Raw genomic sequence first — 21916 nt, 5'->3', positions numbered from 1 at the left:
ATGGGGAATCAAAGTCGGCAGTGAGTGGAGGACAGGAAAACACCTACAGTGCCCATTTTAATGCCAAAAACATCAATTCTTATTACTGAAGCTTGTCAATCTTAATTTACCTTATAATAAGTTAGGCATTAAAAACTGGGGGTCATTTGGCTAAAGTTGTGGGGGGGGGTGGTTGGACTGGCTCAAGATTTTCGTGGGCCCAGGAAACGTGGACTAAGTCATGGCGGTGGAGCAGGGAGAGGTAAGTATTTCAACTTTGCAAGTGCTGTGATCCTGAGCAAGCAGGGGGGGCCCACTCGTTGGCATTGGCACTGGCACAGGGCCCCTCATAGTAGGGCGGTGTGTTTGACGGCGGGTGGCGCCTCCCACCGGCAGAGACACTTTTGCGTACTATGAGGGGCCCTGTACCAGTGACGTCGCCAACGAGTATGCCCCCCCACCTGATGAAGGAACCTGCACTTTCATCTGCACCTTCCTCTTTGTCCCCGTGTAAGGTGGTATAGTATGCGGGAAGGGGAACCTGACTTTCAGCAGGGTCAGATTCTGGCTGTGTAGAGTGCAAGGGGAATGTAGTGGTCTGGGTCAGTGTACCAGCAGACTCATCTAGCAGTGGCTGGGCAATGGGCAGGATGAGGAGGAAACAGATATAGGCCCAAATAAGTAAGTAGGCTAAATGCAGTTCAAAATTGGTAACAGGACTAACCAGGCGGCATTGCTTTGTTCAGAGGAGGACAACTGTGAGAGGCTGACAGTTAGTAGGCCCAAATAATTAAGTAGGCTAAATTTCTGCCAAAAAATTGTTCATAAATAAACAGATGGCATAGCTATACAGGGGTGGGCTCCTCTGCTGAGTAGCAGACAGTGGTAGTAGGCGCAAAGTATTAACTGGTCTAAATGGAGGCCAGGGCCCCTGTATATCTTAACTATCATCTATCATTTCAACAAATTTGTATTAGCAGTGCCATTGAAGGATTTAACAGCACAGACTACACAGTGGTGGAGCAAGGAGAGGTAAGTATTGCAAGTGGTAGAGCACTGTTCGAGCTGGGGGGGAACACTCTCTCGTGGGTGGCAGTACTGGCACAGGGCCCCTCATATTACGACGGTGTGTCTGACGTTGATTGTGCACCACCACCGTCATAGACACTTCATTGTACTATGAGGGACCATGTGCCAGTGCCTTCGCCCAAGAGTGGGCACACCCACCTGTCCAGGCAAACGGCACTCGCACGGGTGCTTGCGCCAGGTGGTGACAACGGCCCTGTGGGGGGAGTCAGCCCATTTAGGGAGGTATAAAAATAGCCTATGGTGGACATTCAGCAGCTGCAAATGGAGGAATTGGTGAAGTCAGTAAGAGGAGGCCAAAAGCAAGACATTTTTCAGGCAAGCTACGTGTCGGCAGGGGAAGGTGGGGCCAAATAATTTGAAATCCATGATTGGTTCATTTTAATGAAGGTTAGATCATCGACATTTTGGGTAGCCAGACGTGTCCTTTTTTCGGTCAGTATTGAACCAGCAGCACTGAAGACTCTTTCGGATAGCACACTAGCAGCAGGGCAAGCGAGCTCCTGTAATGCATATTCTGCCAATTCAGGCCAGGTGTCTATTTTAGATGCCCAGTAATCAAAGGGGAATGACCTGTGAGGGAGAACATCGATGAGGGAGGAAAACTAGTTCGTAACCATACTGGAGAAATGCTGTCTCCTGTCACTTTGAATTGATGCAGCAGTACCTGTCGTGTCAGCGGTCATTGCGAAATCACTCCACAACCTGGTCATAAAACCCCTCTGTCCAACGCCACTTCAGATTTGTGCACCTCTAACACCTCTGCCATGTTGCCCCCTACGGCTCGTGTGAGAACCATCACTGCCGCTGTGTGCTGGGAATGCCTGAACCAAACGGTCTACAAGAGTTGCTTGTTTGGTAGCCAATATTTGCTCAAGGTTCTCATGTGGCATGATATTTTGTAATTTTCCTTTTTATCGTGGATCCAGGAGGCAGGCCAACTAGTAATCGTCATCGGTCATCATTTTCATAATGCGGGGGTCCCTTTTTAGGATACGCAAGGCATACTCCGCCATGTGGGCCAATGTTCCAGGTGTCAATTCACTGCTTGTGCTGGGTTGAGGAGCACTTTCTTGCAAATCAACATCACTTGTGTCCCCCCAAAAGCCTGTACCTCACCTTGCAATGCCACCAGTTTCTATTGCCCCCTGAGAAGCATCCTCCTCCCATAAATATTCATCCCCGTCATCCTCCTCCTCCTCTTCATCCGCCACCTCGTCCAGGAGAGTTCCCTGAGCAGACAATGGCTGACTGTCATCAAGGCTTCCTTCCTCCTCGGCTGCAGACGCCTGCTCCTTAATGTGCGTCGAACTTTGCATCAGCAGACGCATTAGTGGGATGCTCATGCTTATGATGGCGTTGTCTGCACTTACCAGCCGTGTGCATTCCTCAAAACACTGAAGGACTTGACAGAGGTCTTGTAGCTTCGACCACTGCACACCAGACAACTCCATGTCTCCCATCCAAATGCCTGCCCGTGTATGTGTATCCTCCCACAAATAAATTACAGCACGCCTCTGTTCACACAGCCTCTGAAGCATGTGCAGTGTGGAGTTCCACCTTGTTGCAACGTCAATTATTAGGCGGTGCTGGGGAAGATTCAGCGATCGCTGATGGTTCAGCATACAGCTGGAGTGTACGGGCGACCGACGGATGTGCAAGCAAAGTCTTCGCACCTTCAGGAGCAGGACTGGTAACCCCGGATAATTTTTCAGGAAGCACTGCACCACCAGGTTCAATGTGTGAGCCAGGCAAGGTATGTGTTTCAGTTCTGAAAGAGCTATGGCAGCCATAAAATTCCTTCCGTTATCACTGACTACCTTGCCTGCCTCAAGATCTACACTGCCCAGCCATGACTGAGTTTCTTGCTGCAAGTACTCGGCCAGTACTTCCGCGGTGTGTCTGTTGTCGCCCAAACACTTCATTTGTGACACAGCCTGCTGACGCTTACCACTAGCTGTTCGATAATGGGACACCGTGTGCAACACTGGCAGCTGCGGATGGAGTGGTCGTGCAACTGCGCTCTGTGGACGAGCTTTCGCTTCAGGAGGAGGGGTGGCGAACGCCTACAGCCAACTGTTTCCTAGACCGTGGGCTAGGCAGAACTGTCCCCTGTGGACCCTGCATCCACCACATTAACCCAGTGCGCCATGATGGCCATGCCTACTGGTCCATGCATCTGTTGTGAGTTGCACCTTTCCACTGACTGATTGCCTCAGTGCATGGACAATGCGGTCTTTGACATGCTGGTGGAGGGCTCAGATGGCTTTTCTCGCAAAGTGCCAACTGGGTAGGTCATAGCGTGGTACTGCGTAGGCCATCAGGTCTTTGAAAGCTTCGCTTTCAACCAACCGTTAGGGCATAATCTCTAACGAGATTAGTCTAGCAATGTGGGCGTTCAAACCCTGTGTACGCGGATGAGAAGAGTACTTTCTTTTTCTAACGAGAGTCTCTTGTAGGCTGAGCTGGACTGGAGAGCTGCATATGGTGGAACTAGCGGTGGTGGTGGTGGACATGGCGGATTGAGAGAGGGTTGGTGATGGTATTCTTGATGTTGGCCTACATACAGTGTTTCCTACCAAGAACCTTGTGATTCCCTGACTGCTTTGGCCTTGCGACGATACCTCCACATTTGCTGCTGGTGGTGTCCTAACCGGTGGGCTTACAGTGAGGGAAGCAATGTAGCGTTGCTGACTACCTTCATTCTGAGCAGGTGCACCAACGGTACGGGACGTTTGGTAGTTAGTCCAGGCTTGCAAGTGCATGCTGGTTAAATGTCTACGCATGCACGTTGTATTTAAATTTTGAAGATTCTTCCCTCTGCTAAAGGTCTTTGAGCATTTCTTACAGATAACTCTTGACTGATCATTTGGATCGTGGTTAAAAAATTGCCACACTGCAACTCTTCCTACTATCGAATACCTTTTCAGGCATTGCACGCTGTGCTACTTTCACCGGATGGCCACGCTGTCCTAAAACTGTTTTTGTTTTTGACACTTGTTTTTGGCCTGATACGAGCCTGCCAGATGACAGCTGTTGCAATGTAGATGGTTGCTGCAGATCAAACCTCCTCCGCTTCTGAGCTACTGGCAGCGGCACCCTCTTCCCCAGTGGCTGCCAATTTGGGTCAACAACTGGGTCATCTATCACCTCTTCAAAGTCATGTGCACCTTCCTCTGTGTCACCGTGTAAGGTGCTATGGCGTTCAGGACGGGGCACCATAGTCTCATCAGGGTCAGATTCTGGCTGAGTACACTGCGAGGGCAATGTAGTGATCTGAGTCAATGGAACAGCATCATAATCTAGCTGTGGCTGTGCATCAGTGCACTCCATGTCCGATTCATCTTGTAATGGGCAGTTAACAATTTCCCTTTCTAACCCAGGCACGGTATGTGTAAAGAGCTCCATGGAGTAACCTGTAGTGTCGCCTGACGCATCCTTCACTTTTGGTTTGGGTGAAGGACACAAGGAAACGTCTTGTTCCTGACTGGGAGCATCCACTGACGACTCGCTGCTTTTATATTTGGAACTTTCTGAAGAGGAGGCGAAAGCTAGAGGCTGAGTCAGCAAGGAAAGCCAGAACTTTTTCCTGCTGCTCTGGCTTTAAAAGCGGTTTTCCTACTCCCAGATAAGGGAGCCTTCGAGGCCCTGTGTAGCCAGACGATGACGCTGTCTCAACACCTCCAGCCTTAGGTGCTATTTTGCTTTTCCCACTACCACCAGATGCTCCACCATCACCATCAGTACCAGCTGGCAACGACCGCCCACGGCCTCTTCCACCAGACTTCCTCATTTTTGGGAAAATGTTACCAAAATAACAACCGTTATATGGTACTGTAAAACAAGGTAGAAAGTGTATCTAAACTTGTTGAGAATTTAAATCTCCCTTTTTATTTTGGGGAGACTGCACCGCAACTCAGGCCCAGTGTATAACACAACACAATGTAAGTGGCAGAACGTGGCTGGCTGATATACAACAAACTAACAGAACTGACGTATATCCACTTTGTGACAATTTGATACACTCTTTTTTTTTGGGGGGGGGGAGACAGCACCACAACTCAGGCCCAGTGTGTAACACAACACAATGTAAGTGGCAGAAAGTGGCTGGAAGATATATGAAAAAATCCAAGGACTGTAGTACAATTTCAATCTCCCTACAATGATCTCAGGACAAGTATGGCAGCCACAAAAAGGACTGCTGCACACAAGTGTGGACAAATAAACAAGATAACTGCAGAAAGGAGCAACAGGATTTTTGCTTTTAAAAAAGCAGTTGGTTTGCACAGCAGCGTGCAAACAGCAATGCAGGTGTCAGGGAGCCTTATAAGGCAGCCTAATAAGCTACAGAGCTGATGCACAAAAAAATAGCCTCCACTGTCCCTGCAAAAAAAAGTGGTGTTGGACAGTGGAAATCGCTACAGCACAAGCGGTTTGGGGGTTAATCTTCCCTCCCTAACTATATCCCTTCTTCTGACGAAGCTGCAGCAATCTCTCCCTATGCTAAGATCGGCAGAAGTAAGATGGCGGTCGGCGTGCACGCCCCTTTATACCCCCTGTGATGCCGCAGAAAGCAAGCCAATCACTGTCATGCCCTTCTCTAAGATGGTGGGGTTTGAGACCTATGTCATCACGCTGCCCACACTCTGCGTCCTCCTTCATTGGCTGATAAATGGCGCTGAACGCATCATACGAAACGCGACTTTGGCGCGAAGATCACCGACCGCATGGCCGATCCCACACTAGGATCGGGTCGGGTTTCATGAAACCCGACTTGGCCGAAAGTCGGCGATTTTTGAATTTGTCCGATCCGTTTCGCTCAACCCTAAAATTGACACCTCACATGACGTTCTGTGTAGGCTTATAAAGGGTGTGCTGCTGACATACCATTTTGGGGTAGTCATTGGCAGACTTTTTTTTTCCACAGTATTGAAAAGCTGCTTGTACTACAAAATTCAACAGAAAGAAACTTATGACACTTTACGGAGTCTGGAGTCTTGTTAGTATGTACTGCTTTTCTGCAAGGTGACAATCATAAAGGATATTGGGAAATTGCATTGCATAAACTGAATTTAATAATTGCCTTTGGTAGTAGGCAGCAGATCACTTCTGAGATGTGAAGAAGAATGCGTTACTCGTGTTCACTTGTATAGATACTGTGCATATAGGAAAATATCAGTCTTTACTGTGGGAGTTTTGCCAACACCATTTAGACCCGCAGCTCTTCTCTCTGGATGCGATTACAGTAACACAGCCTTTTAATCATGTACTGGTGCTACAGGTCTAGTCTGGTACAACCCATGTATTTGTCTTCCCTGAGCTCAGTTCAGAGGTATGAGGTCTCAGTTATAGGAAAGTGTAGTGTTCAAGCTCCTGAAAACAGCTTGGGTAAGGCTACTTTCACACTAGCGTTTTTGGCTGTACGTCGCAATGCGTCGTTTAGGAGAAAAAACGCATCCTGCAAAGTTGTCTGCAGGATGCGTTTTTTTCCCCCATAGACTAACATTAGCGACACATTGCGACGTATCGCCACACGTCGCAACCGTCGTGCGACGGTTGCATCGTGTTTTGGCGGACCGGAGGCACAAAAAAAGTTACATGTAATGTTGTTTTGCGTGTCATGTCCGCCATTTTCGACCGTGCATGCGTGGCCAAAACTCCACTTCCTCCTCCCTGGACCTTACAATGGGGCAGCGGAAGTGTCGTAAGGCTACGTTCACATTTGCATTGTTGGGCACAGCGTCGACGATGCAACCAACAACGCATGTACACAACACAGCGTTTTGCGACGCATGCGTTGTCATAAGAAAGTAAAGATCAGGAGTTTCGGTTCAGGGAAAACGCTACAAGTAGCGTCCTCTGCGCCCTGTCTTGTGTGTCAATATGACGCATGCGTTGTATAACGCATTACAACGCATACCGGCGCATGTCCATGCGCCCCCCATGTTAAAGATAGGGGCGCATGTCGCATGCGTCTTTATCCGTCGACGACGCTGCGCCCAACAACGCAAATGTGAACGTAGCCTAAGACTGCTTTCGCTGCCCACGTCGGGCATTTATTTCACAGCATGCGTCTGTACGTCGGGCCGACGGATGGCGACGGTCCTGTACTGACGCTAGTGTGAAAGCAGCCTAAGAATGCACTGCATTCAGCAGCGGCCTCATGGCTTCTATCTGAATTCCTGAAAAAGGGATGCAAAAGTGCCCCTGATGGATCCGTTCACTACAATTATGCTTTGTTTGTATAGCACGATCATATTCTCAAGCACTTTACATACATTATCATCACTGTCCTTCATTGGGGTTCACAATCTAAATTCTCTATCAGTATGTACAGGTGCTTATCACTAAATTAGAATAACATCAAAATTATTTTATTTCATTTCTTCAATACAAAAAGTGAAACTCCTTTATTATGTGGAGTCACTGCAAACAGAGTGATCTATTTCATGTGTATATATCTGTTAATGTTGATTATGGCTTACAGCCAATAAAAACCTGAAAGTCATTATTTCAGTAAATTAGAATAATTTACAAAAAACAACTATAAAGGCTTCCTAAGCGTTTAAAAAGGTCCCTTAGTCTGTTTCAGTAGGCTGCACAATCATGGGGAAGACTATTGACTTGACACAAGTGAGTCATTGACACACTCCACAAGGAAGGTAAGCCACAAAAGGTCATTGCTAAAGAAGCTGCCTGTTCACAGAGTGCTGTATCCAAGCATGTTAACCCCTTTACCCCCAAGGGTGGTTTGCACGTTAATGACCGGGCCAATTTTTACAATTCTGACCACTGTCCCTTTGAGGTTATAACTCTGGAACGCTCCAACAGATCTTGGCATTTCTGACATTGTTTTCTTGTGACATATTGTACTTCATGATAGTGGTAAAATTTATTCGATATAACTTGCGTTTATTTGTGAAAAAAAATGGAAATTTGGAGAAGATTTTGAAAATGTCACAATTTTCCTACTTTGAAATTTTATGCCCTTAAATCGCAGAGATATGTCACACAAAATACTTAATAGGTAACATTTCCCACATGTCTACTTTACATCAGCACAATTTAGGAACCAAAATTTTTTTTGTTAGGGAGTTATGAGTTAAAAGTTGACAAGCAATTTCTCATTTTTACAACACCATTTTTTTTTTAGGGACCACATCTCATTTGAAGTCTTTTTGAGGGGTCTATATGATAGAAAATACCCAAGTGTGACACCATTCTAAAAACTGCACCCCTCAAGGTGCTCAAAACCACATTCAAGAAGTTTATTAGCCCTTCAGGTGTTTCACAGGAATTTTTGGAATGTTTAAATAAAAATGAACATTTAACTTTTTTTTTACACAATTTATTTCAGCTCCAATTTGTTTTATTTTACCAAGGGTAACAGGAGAAAATGGACCCCAAAAGTTGTACAATTTGTGCTGAGTACGCTGATACCCCATATGTGGGGGGGTAAACCACTGTTTGGGCGCATGGCAGAGCTGGGAAGGGAAGGAGCGCCGTTTGACTTTTCAATGCAAAATTGACTGGAATTGAGATGGGACGTCATGTCGTGTTTGGAGAGCCCCTGATGTGCCTAAATAGTAGAAACCCCCCACAAGTGACACCATTTTGGAAAGTAGACCCCCTAAGGAACTCATCTAGATGTGTTTTGAGAGCTTTGATCCCCCAAGTGTTTCACTACAGTTTATAACGCAGAGCCGTGAAAATAAAAATTCTTTTTTTTTTTCACAAAAATGGTTTTTTTTAGCCCCCACTTTTGTATTTTCACAAGGGTAACAGGAGAAATTGGACCCCAAAAGTTGTCCAATTTGTCCCGAGTACGCTGATGGCCCATATGTTGGGGTAAACCCCTGTTTGGGTGCACGGGAAAGCTCGGAAGGGAAGGAGCACTGTTTTACTTTTTCAATGCAGAATTGGCTGGAATTGAGATCGGACGCCATGTCGCGTTTGGAGAGCCCCTGATGTGCCTAAACAGTGGAAACTCCCCAATTCTAACTGAAATCCTAATCCAAACACACCCCTAACCCTAATCCCAACTGTAACCCAAACCACACCCCTAACCCTGACACACCCCTAACTCTAATCCCAACCCTAATCCCAACCGTAAATGTAATCCAAACCCTAACTTTAGCCCCAACCCTAACCCTAACTTTAGCTCCAGCCCTAGCCCTAGCCCTAACCCTAACCCTAATGGGAAAATGGAAATAAATACATTTTTTTAATTTTATTTCTTTTCCCTAACTAAGGGGGTGATGAAGGGGGGTTTGATTTACTTTTATAGCATTTTGTATAGCGGATTTTTATGATTGGCAGCCGTCACACACTAAAAGACGCTTTTTACAGCAAAAAAGTTTTTGCGTCTCCACATTTTGAGACCTATACTTTTTCCATATTTTGGTCCACAGTCATGTGAGGTCTTGTTTTTTGCGGGACGAGTTGACATTTTTATTGGTAACATTTTCGGACACGTGACATTTTTTGATCGCTTTTTATTCCGATTTTTGTGAGGCAGAATGACAAAAAAACAGCTATTCATGAATTTCTTTTGGGGGAGGTGTTTATACCGTTCCGCGTTTGGTAAAATTGATAAAGCAGTTTTATTCTTCGGGTCAGTACGATTACAGCGATACCTCATTTATATCATTTTTTTTATGTTTTGGCGCTTTTATACGCGAAAAACTATTTTATAGAATAAAAAATTATTTTGGCATCGCTTTACTCTGAGGACTATAACTTTTTTATTTTTTCTTTGATGCTGTATGGCAGCTCGTTTTTTGCGGGACAAGATGTCGTTTTCAGCGGTACCATGGTTATTTATATCCATCTTTTTGATCGCGTGTTATTCCACTTTTTGTTCGGCGGTATGATAATAAAGCGTTGTTTTTTGCCTCTTTTTTTTTTTTTTCCCCTACGGTGTGCACTGAAGGGGTTAACTAGTGGGACAGTTTTATAGGTTGGGTCGTTACGGACGCGGCGATACGAAATATGTGTACTTTTATTGTTTTTTTCTATTTAGATAAATGTATTTATGGGAATAAAATATATATATATATATATATATATATATATATATATATATATATATATATATATATATATATATATATATATTATTCAGGAATTTTTTTTTTTATTTTTTTTTCTTCTTAACATTTTTACTTTGTCCCGGGGGGGACATCACAGATCACTGATCTGACAGTTTGCACAGCACTCTGTGCACTTACAGTGCTGCAGGCTTACCAAGCGCTTGCTCTGAGCAGGCACTCGGTAAGCCACCTCCCTCCTTGCAGGACCCGGATGCCGCGGCCATTTTGGATCCGGGGACTGCAGGGAGAGGGGGTAAGAGACCCTCGGAGCAGCGCGATCACATCGCATTGCTCCAGGGGTCTCAGGGCAGCATGCAGGGAGCCCCCTCCCTGCGCGATGCTTCCCTGTACCGCCGGCACACCGCGATCATGTTTGATCGCGGTGTGCCGGGGGCGGTCCGTGACCGCTCCTGGCACATAGTGCCGGAAGTCAGCTGCGATAGTCAGCTGACACCCGGCCGCGCTCCCCCCCCATGAGCGCGGCCTATCGTTCTGGATGTACTATCCCGTCGGTGGTCATACGGGCCCACCCCACCTCAACGGGATAGTACGTCCAATGTCAGAAAGGGGTTAATGGAAAGTTGAGTGGAAGGAAAAAGTGTGGTAGAAAAAGGTGCACAAGCACCGGGATAACCACAGCCTTGAAAGGATTGTTAAGAAAAGGCCATTCAAACCTATGGGGGATAGTCACAAAGAGTATCGCACACGTATCCAGGACATGGGCTATAAGTGTCGCATTCCTTGTGTCAAGCCATTCATGACCAATGGACAACGCCAGATGAGTCTTATCTGGGCCAAGAAGAAAAAGATCTGGACTGTTGTTCAGTGGTCCAAGGTGGTGTTTTCAGATGAAAAGTAAATTTTGCATTTCATTTGGGAATCAATGTCCCAGAGTCTGGAAGAAGAGTGGAGAGGAACACAATCCAAGCGCTTGAAGGGGAAGTGTGACGTTTACATAATCAATGATGGTTTGGAGAGCCATGTCATCTGCTGGTGTCGGTCCACTGTGTTTTATCAAGCCCAAAGTCAGCGCAGCCGTCTACCAGGAAATTTTAGAGCACTTCATGCTTCTCTCTGCCAACAAGATTTTTGGAGATGGAAATGTCATTCTCCAGCAGGACTTGGCACCTGTCCACACTGCCAAAAGTACCAATACGTGGTTAAAAAACAACAGTATCACTGTGTGTTTGGCCAGCAAACTCGCCTGACCTTAACCCCATAGAGAATCTATGGGGTATTGTTGAGAATAAGATGAGACACCAGACACAACAATGCAGACGAGCTGAAGGCTGCTGTCGAAGCAACCTGGGCTTTCACAGGCTGATGTCATGCCGCATTGATGCGGTAATTGATGCAAAATGAGTCCCGACCAAGTGCTGAGTGCATTTACAGTAGGCCAATATTTCGGATTTTAAAATCATTTTCCAAGCTGGTGTTATACCCAAGAAACAATGAAAACCCTATATTAAGGGTCACCAATCTAACCCAAGAAGAGGTGCGAAACCGGCTAAATAAGATTAAAATAGATAAATCTCCGGGTCCGGATGGCATACACCCACGAGTACTAAGAGAACTAAGTAATGTAATAGATAAACCATTATTTCTTATTTTTAGGGACTCTATAGCGACGGGGTCTGTTCCGCAGGACTGGCGCATAGCAAATGTGGTGCCAATATTCAAAAAGGGCTCTAAAAGTGAACCTGGAAATTATAGGCCAGTAAGTCTAACCTCTATTGTTGGTAAAATATTTGAAGGGTTTCTGAAGGATGTTATTCTGGATTATCTCCATGAGAATAACTGTTTAACTCCATATCAGCATGGGTTTATGAGAAATCGCTCATGTCAAACCAATCTAATCAGTTTTTATGAAGAGGTAAGCTATAGGCTGGACCACGGTGAGTCATTGGACGTGGTATATCTCGATTTTTCCAAAGCGTTTGATACCGTGCCGCACAAGAGGTTGGTACACAAAATGAGAATGCTTGGTCTGGGGGAAAATGTGTGTAAATGGGTTAGTAACTGGCTTAGTGATAGAAAGCAGAGGGTGGTTATAAATGGTATAGTCTCTAACTGGGTCGCTGTGACCAGTGGGGTACCGCAGGGGTCGGTATTGGGACCTGTTCTCTTCAACATATTCATTAATGATCTGGTAGAAGGTTTACACAGTAAAATATTGATATTTGCAGAAGTAGTGTAGCATCGGGTGGTTTCGTCAAACTCAATCTGACAGGTGGCCCGCCCCCTATCAAGATGTATCAAAAGGGTGTAACCCCTCCTCCCCGCCCTGTCAGCAGCTGCCTCTCCTTGTCTGGCTGTCAGCTTGTGCTATAGTATGATATTGTTTGATCCCTGGATTATTATCCTAGTATTTGTTTTAATTAGATTTTGGTATTAATAGTTTGATACAGCGCTTGCATTCAGTAATCAGGGCATGTGGCCCCATGGTGTGTCGTATTTCTTTTATAGCAACAGCCTCATTATATGGAGCTGCGATATTAAAACATTTGTTTGGGGCATCTGTATTAAGTTTACTCTTATTTGCATGTGTTGCAGGTTTGTTGTGCTTATTTTATATCCTATGAGATTAGCTGTCAATGGAGCTGACCGTGACACAGTTAGAATGAAAGCACCGTCAGCACAATGGGCACATTATGTATGTGGCCATATTACATCACCCGCAAGTATGAAGCGATGTGTTTTATACGCTTATAAAACAAGAAAAGACACGATATCGTAAAAAATTTAAAAAGATTTTATTGTTTTAAAATAAATACATCTCAAAGACATTTCAATACTGTAAAAATTCTTACTGAGTATAAAAGCAAAAACATTAAACAGTAGAATGACCATACATCAACTCACGGCTTACAAAATAAATAAATAGTATCACAAGTACAGTGAGCATACATCATTACACTTTTTACAAAATAAATAATATTGTGTTACAAGACATGTAGCATTTATCCAGTACATTCTTTACATCGTGAGCCACATGGTTTGTAGCATCGGTAGAGACCTTTTTTTAGGTAGCAGAGTTCCACGTGTGGTGCCTAATGACGGTGAATGTAAAGATTGAATTGTACGTGGCGCGGGAGCTAGCTTCCGCGGCGTAGATACAGCGTGTGTCTCACTGCTGGAAATTTTTAATTCATCTAAAAGCTTCCTAGTAGTGGGATTACCCACAACTGTAGACGGTATATTTAGCTCGGCCATGGCCTGCATAAATGAATCCCAACCTGGCGGTAAATTCCGGCCAGGGAGAGCATGACTCTGCGTTGTACTACGCACCAAGTCCAGCAAGTTAGACCCCGGTATCACGGTTCCTCTGAAAATAAATTCGGCTTTATTATTCCAGGCTGTAACATTTTCATTCTGCAACAACTTGTTTAGTAAAAATTCAGCATTCTTTTTATATCTTTGGTTTATATGGCTGACAATTTCAGCGACCTCTTGATTTTTATCAGAGTCGGTATTTGGCAATTGTTGCTGACCAGGAACAGGCGTGCTAACGAGATTTAAAGCTGTTACTTCTTTTGAGCTGTGCCTCGTATGTACCAAGTAGCGTTGTAGCACGGAGCTATACATTTTAATTTTCACATCATCGGGAATGTCACGGCGTTGTAAAATGGTGCTAATTTCACCATCAAGGCGACGAATAACACTGTCGCGTATGTTATCTGTAGTACTGGACCTTAGTTTGTCTAGCTCCTGTTTGGGCACTAGATACATTTTCTCTGTATGCTCCATTATCTACCTGCGATCAGGCTTGTTATTATTGGTATTGCAAAAGCTAAAAGAGGGCCGATAAACCCGCCGGCCTGCTTTAGTAGCCGCTTCTTTTTCTTTATGGGCTGAGATCTGTCGCTCAGGGTTCTTATAGCTTTACGCCACTTCTTTAATATGCCTTTTTGGCGCTCTTTCAGAGGAATCCTGCCTTTTAAGATGTTTAAAGCAATCTCGCCTATGGCTGTAATTAAATCATTGCTTGCATTGCGCAAAATAGACTTTCGGACAGCGGGTGTTGCTTTCACCAGAGTTTTTAAGAGAGCCCAGTTACGCCGGAGTCTCTCAGACATCTTTACATCACAACGCACACAGCGTAGAATGTCTGATACCTGGTGAAATTCACTTTTTAGGAGTGTTTTTTTTTTGAACATAAACAGCAGGCAACGCTGGTGGAAACAATCCGGTCCTTAAGCGCAGATCCTCAGGGGTGTTAGCTCTCAAATCTACAAGCAAATACCCATAAGGTTCCCGCGTGGCATCCTCAAAAGCTTCTAGGAAAAAACGTGTTTTTCCGGGATACATCTGACGAGCTAGAGTTAAAATCTGTAATTTATCTCGTGGGTTATTAAAAAGCACCATGTACTTGGTGTTTAAATTTATCGTGCGGCTTTTCTTACCCTGACAAAATATGTTTTGTACCAGGTAGAAAATGCTGAGATTTCTGTGGTGCACATACTTGGTAAAGGCTTTTTCTATCTCACAATTTTCACTAGCACTCTCCATGAGATCATCAACAATAGCCAAATTCACCTTCTCCGGCGGGAATAATTCGTCATCTACGAATGTATTCGGCAGACCCTCCACAAATCTGGCGTTGGGAAAAGAGAGAGAGATTTCATCATATAGTTTTTGCCAACACGAATAAAACCAAACAATATTATCAGGTTTCTGAGAAAAATTAGTTTCAATATTATACAGCAGTTGTTTTACAAAATAGCTCTTTCCAGAATTAGACGGTCCTGCTAGAATGCATGAGAATGGGTGTTGCAGTCGCGTATCCATCACCACAATACTCGATTAATACCCAAAAGGTAAGGTTGTGAAATCGTCTAATAGTCGTCGCTTTGTATAAACACACTTTTGTGTTTTGCGTAATGGCCTTGTTTCAATATCCCAGTACTTTTTATTTCTCACAATGGACGGCTGTTGTACGACAATACGTTTCTGAGTTTCTGTGGCAGAATTGCGCGGGTAGTCCAGAACTAGATCTTTTAGACTGTTGAAATTAATAGATTGAGAGTTACCGACATTTAGTGTTATTCCCTTAACTTTTAAGACAGTTTTACCGGTGTTGAGTTTGTATCCGTAAGTTTTGGGGCCGGCGGATACAAATTCTGTGATGTGTGTACCATCGGGTATTTCACTGGTCAGCTCCCCCAGGTAATCGCCTAAAGGCGGCTGCCACTCACCATCTCTCTGTACAAAAATAACAGAATCTGTGTCGTGATAAAGGCACCTCTCCTGCAGGCGGTCCAGAAGCGAATAGAGCTCTAGCCGAGCATACGCTGTTGTAAAACACGCTATAAAAATGTTTGTGTTTTTGTTGAGTGTGTGGTGGCCTTTTGCATATTTCCAGTTAATGGTTGCAGTGTCATCATCAAGGAAATGTAACATTGAAATGTCGTAGTAAGGCAGGAACAAATACTTAAAAAGCTCATCTGGATCCCTAACAATGCTGGTACATGATAGATTAGATCTCTGAGCAAACTTTCCCCATAAAGAATTTAAGAAAAGCTTGGAGATCTGTCTCTTAGCAGGGTTGACAGCTATATTTTCAGGCCGTAATTGGACACCTTCTTTTTCAAGAAAAGAGTCAATATACTGCCTTTTCTTGGCGTCATCAGTGCACCAGCTAGGGTAACCAGAGGCTTCCTGCTTATCCCTAAGGTGTAATTTAATGTAGGGAGCAAACAGTTCATCAGTGGTTTTAGGAAAATGCCATATTTCATAGATGTGGGCGATCCGATACCCTTTTTCTATCGCCATCTCAAGTTCAATAGTGCACCAGGTGCCTGTCAGGGCACGTTCCTCATCACTATGAGCACAAACATCTGTCTGGGAATTTACAGCGCAAGTGTAGCAAAGGGGAAACATGGTGCCTGTCAGGGCACGTTCCTCATCACTATGAGCACAAACATCTGTCTGGGAATTTACAGCGCAAGTGTAGCAAAGGGGAAACATTAATTTTTTGTTGAGTTTTACCGGCAGAACTGGAAAAAATAAATCTCTCGGCGGGTAGACCTTGACTTTAGCAATGCCAAAGTATTTTTTAATGAATCCAAAATTGTCATAGATGATGTCTGGATGACCTACAGGGTATGTTTTAGTTTTGTTTACAAAGGGGTACAGACTGGTGAAATCATAGTAATGTAAAGTCTCCCCTTCTTCCAGATGGTGATAGAGCTTAATGGCGTTAGTTCGGCCGCCATAAAGCGCATCACGGGGGTCTAAAGGAACGGGAAATTCCATCTGGCGGAGAAATGTTTGAAGGTTAGAATCATTTTCAACCATTTCATTCCACTCATGTTCCCACATCAGCCGCATTGTGTACCCGCAGCACTGTAAGTAGCGCTTTTTAGCTAAAAAGGTGTAATATAACTGGCCGTAGGACGTGTTTGTGACCTTATTCGTGTCATTTTCATTATAGCACACGGGACATCCGTGGTAAAAACACCCCTGAAATTCAAAGGCTATATGTTGGCCATTAACATAGGCATAGCCATCTAGAAAATATTTCCCGACTTGTTTTTCACCACCTCTCAAAGCGTGCTGTATGTCGATGTTCTCGGAGTGGGCTACATACATGAGCCACTGTATAGCGGGTGACGAGTAGCGCTTTTTTGCCTTGTGATAATTATCACCAGGTAAAATGGCAATTGTCTTTTTTGGAAGAAATTTAAACCTGTACATTGCCATACACACCGATGCCAGGGTGATGAGCTGAAAAGGATCAACACATCTGCTCACTAGAATCGTTTGCTTTTGACGCTTACAGTATTTTTGTACATTTTTCTGTGTCATTTGCATAATACGCTCTCTATAGATCTCGCAGGCGTGTCTCAAAATTTCAACATCCTGTTTGCAATAAGATTTTAGCTCAGCCTTGAAGTCAAAAGTTGTATTTACCTGTGTCTCATACCACTCCAGGAACTCTGACTTCTCACCAGGTGACATGTACTCTACCCCATAATATTTTACATCTGGTATGGGGCCTACATAATTTTGATTTTCTCGGGTATTGAAAAAGTGTGGAAAATGTCCTTTGCCGCCTGAAAAGCCCATGGCCTGTGGTAATTTACTGAGTTTCATGGGAATAAAATTTAGAGAGTCTATGAACCTTATAGACAAATCGGGTAGCGTCACACACAAGAGACGGCCACCTTGGGTTATCAACTGTACATCTAGTTTTTCAGAAATCAGTTCCTTAACAATAAAGTATGAGTCGTATCTTCCACCATTGTGGGCAATAAATGTGTGATCTGAAAATTTACCGCTTGTAAAGAACTGTACAAAGTCATGTGTACAGGTATCCCCCTCAAACTCCCAGGAGGGGTGACCATACAGCGTTGTAGCATAAATGTAATTCGGGATGTGCGTTCCTGTCTCCTGCATACATTCAAAATCATAAAAGATATAACAATCTGACTCATCCTGTGCTACATACTTCCGCATGTAACAAAGATGGGCATCAAATTTATTTATATGTCTGCGACATACAGGACATCGCAAACCATTACATTTATGCTCTGTTTCGTTATTTCTGAGAACAAAATGGTTGCATTTATCACAAAATGTTTTAAGCCTGCAGAATGCTGGGTCGCCTACAGCCAGTTGTTTGTGATAATCTAAGCACTCGCTCGAGCGACAATAAACTCTGCAAACAGGGCACCTGGGTTGCTGATCGGCACTGCTTTCTACACAACCCGCTCTCTGACAGGCTTTACAAAAATACTGGCAGGCGTGGTTGTTCTTGTGGTGAAACACTGAATTGCAGAGCTCACAAAAGTAATCAGCACCGATAAAACCCTTCATATTTTTTATACCGTAGTAGTGATTATCATGGAACAATATGAATACGGTTTTACCATTAGCTGTATTGCCACTCTGAAAGTAATGCCAATCACCCTGACTATAGTACAGTACTTTAATGGTGACTCCCAAATATTTTTCAAATGCTGGAATGTCGATAAAACTCACTAATTGTCCATCAGGGATGCCCAAGGCTGTGTGTATGTTTTTAGAGCGGCTCAGTAAAACAGCATCAGCGAGATCCGTGTCGTCCATCAGGGCGCACACACTAGCAGCCAAACACAGATTTGTCGTGTAATTGTTAAAATCATACAGCCATTGCCTCTTTTGTTTAATGATCTGACTGCTCGCTATAGATTTCAAGCGCCTTTTTTGTTTTACACCACCGCGTCGGTTTTTAATGATGGTGACGACTAGCTTTAGCGTGTTGGATGATATGCATTCAGCGTTACTTTGAAGTGTGCTGGCAACGGCCTTTAAAAAAGATTCAGAATTAAAATCTTCCCTGGTTTGTTTTGTAGTGAAAATAGGGTCTAAAGTATCGCCACCTTCAAACCTTAACTGTACAAAGTCGCCAGGTTCAATGTCCCTGATGATTCTATCCAGTAATGCTTGAATGCCGGCATGAACAATATTCACACCCTCCTCAAATGATCGTACACGCTCCAAATTTACAAATCTAAAATGATTTGTATGTATATGGCCGTTAAAATTGCGGAGGGCCCTTTGATGATGATGGATGCGCTGCAAAAATACTGCATGATCGGGGTACAACACATCACCATCAGCGGCAGCGTCTGAGGCTTGTGAATTTTGTGTAGATGCATGCAGGACATTTGCAGAGTTATCATGACTATGTGAATGGTGTTCTGACTCTTGTGACGACAGCTGGGGTGTCTGTAGAGGCATTGCAGGACACATGCCACCACGACGCCTCCTAGCGCATAGCGCGCGTCTAGCGCTGACCAACAATTTTAGAGTCCTCTTTATAACTCTAGCCCTATTATGCCTGGGTAGTGCTGGTTTAGGTGGTTTATGCAGCCCGTAGCCGACCATATCCAGTCATAATGGGTTAGCTGCAGATGTTGTCTCCCCATCCAGCTGCAGATTCCGGAGTGCGTATAGTTCGGCCTTATTAGCATGTGTTGGGATTAGTGTTGATAATAATTTTTCAAAAGTATCACAAAAAAACATTATTTTGGGGGCGCGGAGTTTGTAGCGTAAGTAGCGGTTGAACTGTTCCTGAAACACCGCCATTTCAGCGGTGCCCCAGCCGATGGAATCATGCCGCATATTTGTAGCTGCCGCCTGAATCCTTGGCTTTTTACACACCTTAGGCTTTTTACACACCTTAACATCCGCTGGTAAAGACCTCTTTAACTGTTTCTTAACATTAACAGAGTTAGATACACAGACATGAGATGTACCGCCCAAATTAGCGGCTCCTGAGGGGCAGGCCCCAGAGGTATTAGCAGGTACAGTTAGACAGGCCGCTGACGGTTGCATATGTATAATGAGAGGTTCTACGGATGATTGCTTACCATCAGCGAGCTGATCAATCTCGCGAGCAAGCTCTTCACGAGTCATCGTGGCTGTGGTACCCCCAGCGCTGGATGTGGTCGGTGGCTCTGTAATATGCTTTGTTTTTCGCTTATGTTTTCGGGGTGCCTCTACCACTTCTGGGTATAGTAGCGCGGTGTCATTCACACGGCTGGTCGATGGCTGTCCAGTGCTTGAATGGGGTATTTCATGCTGGTCCGCCGGTACAGGGTTTCCTGCGCCCTGCACAGCACAGTTTGGCAATACCAGGGGTGTTCCAACAGGTCCATTAGCCGATTGTATTGCCGTCCACACTGGTACTGCGCCATTCTCGGAGAGCTGTAGCGGCTGTAGAGGGGCCGGAGGTGTTTTTCTCATGACTTTGCTTCTAGCTGCAGGAAAGATTATACATGTGTCAGATATGTGCGAGACCGCCGCATGTCGCTGCGCTTAGCTGCGGAAAAGATTATACATGTGTCAGATATGTGTAGGATCAGGACCTCATTGGAGAAGCCCGTCTATCATTGATTGTACAGAGATTGTGCACGTATATCAAAATATACACTTACGGGCTAGCGATGTGGGGTGGGTGATTGCCGTGGCGGCTTCTGGAGCATCTGTGGGGTTCTCCATTAGCAGGTGTATATTCTCTTTTGTGAAAATTCTTCTAGGCTTCAGTTTACAAGCTATAAATAAAGACATAGGACTTAGTAGAGACGCTTGGGGATTTTCTCAGAGCGGTTGTGCAAAAACACATTTTCATACGCTTGCTACCTTTCCCTTTCTTGCTCGCAGTCCCACGCGGTTTTTTAGGAGCTCTACAAACAGGGCTGTTTCTCGGTGTGGGGGCCTGGTACGCCAGCTCGTCAGCGGACACCTGAATGTGTTCCGAGGTAACGGGTTCTGGAATCATGTCCATATCTGTAAAGAATTAATATATATTTATACGTCTAAATACTTAAAAGATATATATATATATATATATATATATATATATATACACAGAGACACACAACCCACCTATGATGTCTTGCGCAAAATCCCACACAGCGGCGTCAGCGTCACTAGTGTTAGTATACCCAGCTCCGGCTGTATCACAATCCAGAGCAGGCATGCTGAAGCTGTTTAAAAAATCAGCGGGCATAGTCCTGATAAATTCATCTTAAACAAGAAAGAATAAAACAATATAAAAAAATAATATACAAAACAGCCCTTACCTAGAAAGGCTCCCTAACAGATGCATTTATATAAAGCTTGAAACATACCTAATACCGAATCCTCAACTTGATCGGGAAAATCCAAAAAATTTTGGGAATCCATCTAAAATAAATTATCTGTGTAAATTTTTGTGCTATCTATATTAATTTTACAACACAGACAAACTCATTTATATACCCCAACAAATAAAATTGCGCCTAGTGTATAAATATGTCTGTCATGCAAAACATAGGTAATGAGTAAGTACGCTAGTTACGATGTGTTAACAGCTATTAACTAGTGTATTACACAAATTAGGTCATAATAAATATACGGTTAAATTAATAAAGCATATAATGCCGCCAACTATCAGTATAATACTAGCTTATTAAACAAATAACAGCCTTAATTATGGTTTTAGAGATGCACAGTTAAATATAATTAGCCACTTGCTAATAATAAGGCATGTATATACTTACAATTAGAATAGCGTAGAGATTAGTCTAGGCTGATCTGCCTTTGGGGCTGTGAGTGCTGCACTACCGGACAGCCGTATTTATCCTGTGTGTCAGAAACCCAGCCCTTCTGTTATCAGCCAGAAACACACCCGGTTACACCCTCAGCCACACGTCTTCTGTTATCAGACAGAAACACACCCGGTTACACCCTCAGCCACACGCCTTCTGTTAACACCCAGAACACACCCATACAGATAATTATTGCTTGTATTAACTCAAACATGACAGTCGGATTAAAACAGAAAATTTTATACAGCTGAATTTCTGAAAGAAGCAGACTGTTAATTATCAAGACACAATCATTTATTCAATCATGACGTCTAATACCAGGGATCACATATTAGAAAAACACTATTTTACCCCTGAAGAGCCCGGATCATTTTGCGGAATAGACAAATTATTTAGAGAGACGAGAGACCGCGGAATAAAGAAATCTGATGTGATTGGCTGGCTGAATAAGCAAGATGCCTACACACTGCACAAACCAGTTAGAAAACGGTTTTTGACAAATAAAATTTATGTCTCGGATATTGATTCGCAGTGGCAAGCGGATCTCGTAAGTTTAATTGACTATTCAAGGGAAAATGATAATATCAAATACATCCTGACGGTTATTGATACTCTATCGAGATACGCATGGTGCGTGGCCTTGTCAAACAAGACAGGCGCATGTGTCGCGAGATCGTTCGA

The 21916-nt window shown here is 44.1% G+C and overlaps 1 protein-coding gene and 1 long non-coding RNA gene across 5 annotated transcripts in view; one reads left to right on the top strand and one right to left on the bottom strand.

Moving 5' to 3' along the window:
• The window catches only part of SERINC2 (serine incorporator 2), a 313329-nt gene that overhangs the window by 25751 nt on the left and 265662 nt on the right, over positions 1-21916 (top strand). The gene's annotated exons all lie outside the window — the stretch shown is intronic.
• On the bottom strand, positions 20297-21226 carry LOC143818179 (uncharacterized). Its single transcript, XR_013224363.1, has 4 exons — positions 21188-21226; positions 20777-20831; positions 20532-20672; positions 20297-20432 (listed from the first exon to the last, which is right to left on the bottom strand). It is a non-coding gene; the product is annotated as an uncharacterized LOC143818179 (long non-coding RNA).

The sequence above is a fragment of the Ranitomeya variabilis genome, chromosome 3 (assembly GCF_051348905.1).
Source record: "Ranitomeya variabilis isolate aRanVar5 chromosome 3, aRanVar5.hap1, whole genome shotgun sequence".
NCBI classification, from domain to species: Eukaryota; Metazoa; Chordata; class Amphibia; order Anura; family Dendrobatidae; genus Ranitomeya; species Ranitomeya variabilis.
Note: the sequence above shows the minus strand (reverse complement) of the source record. Positions and strands in the feature narration are given on the sequence as shown.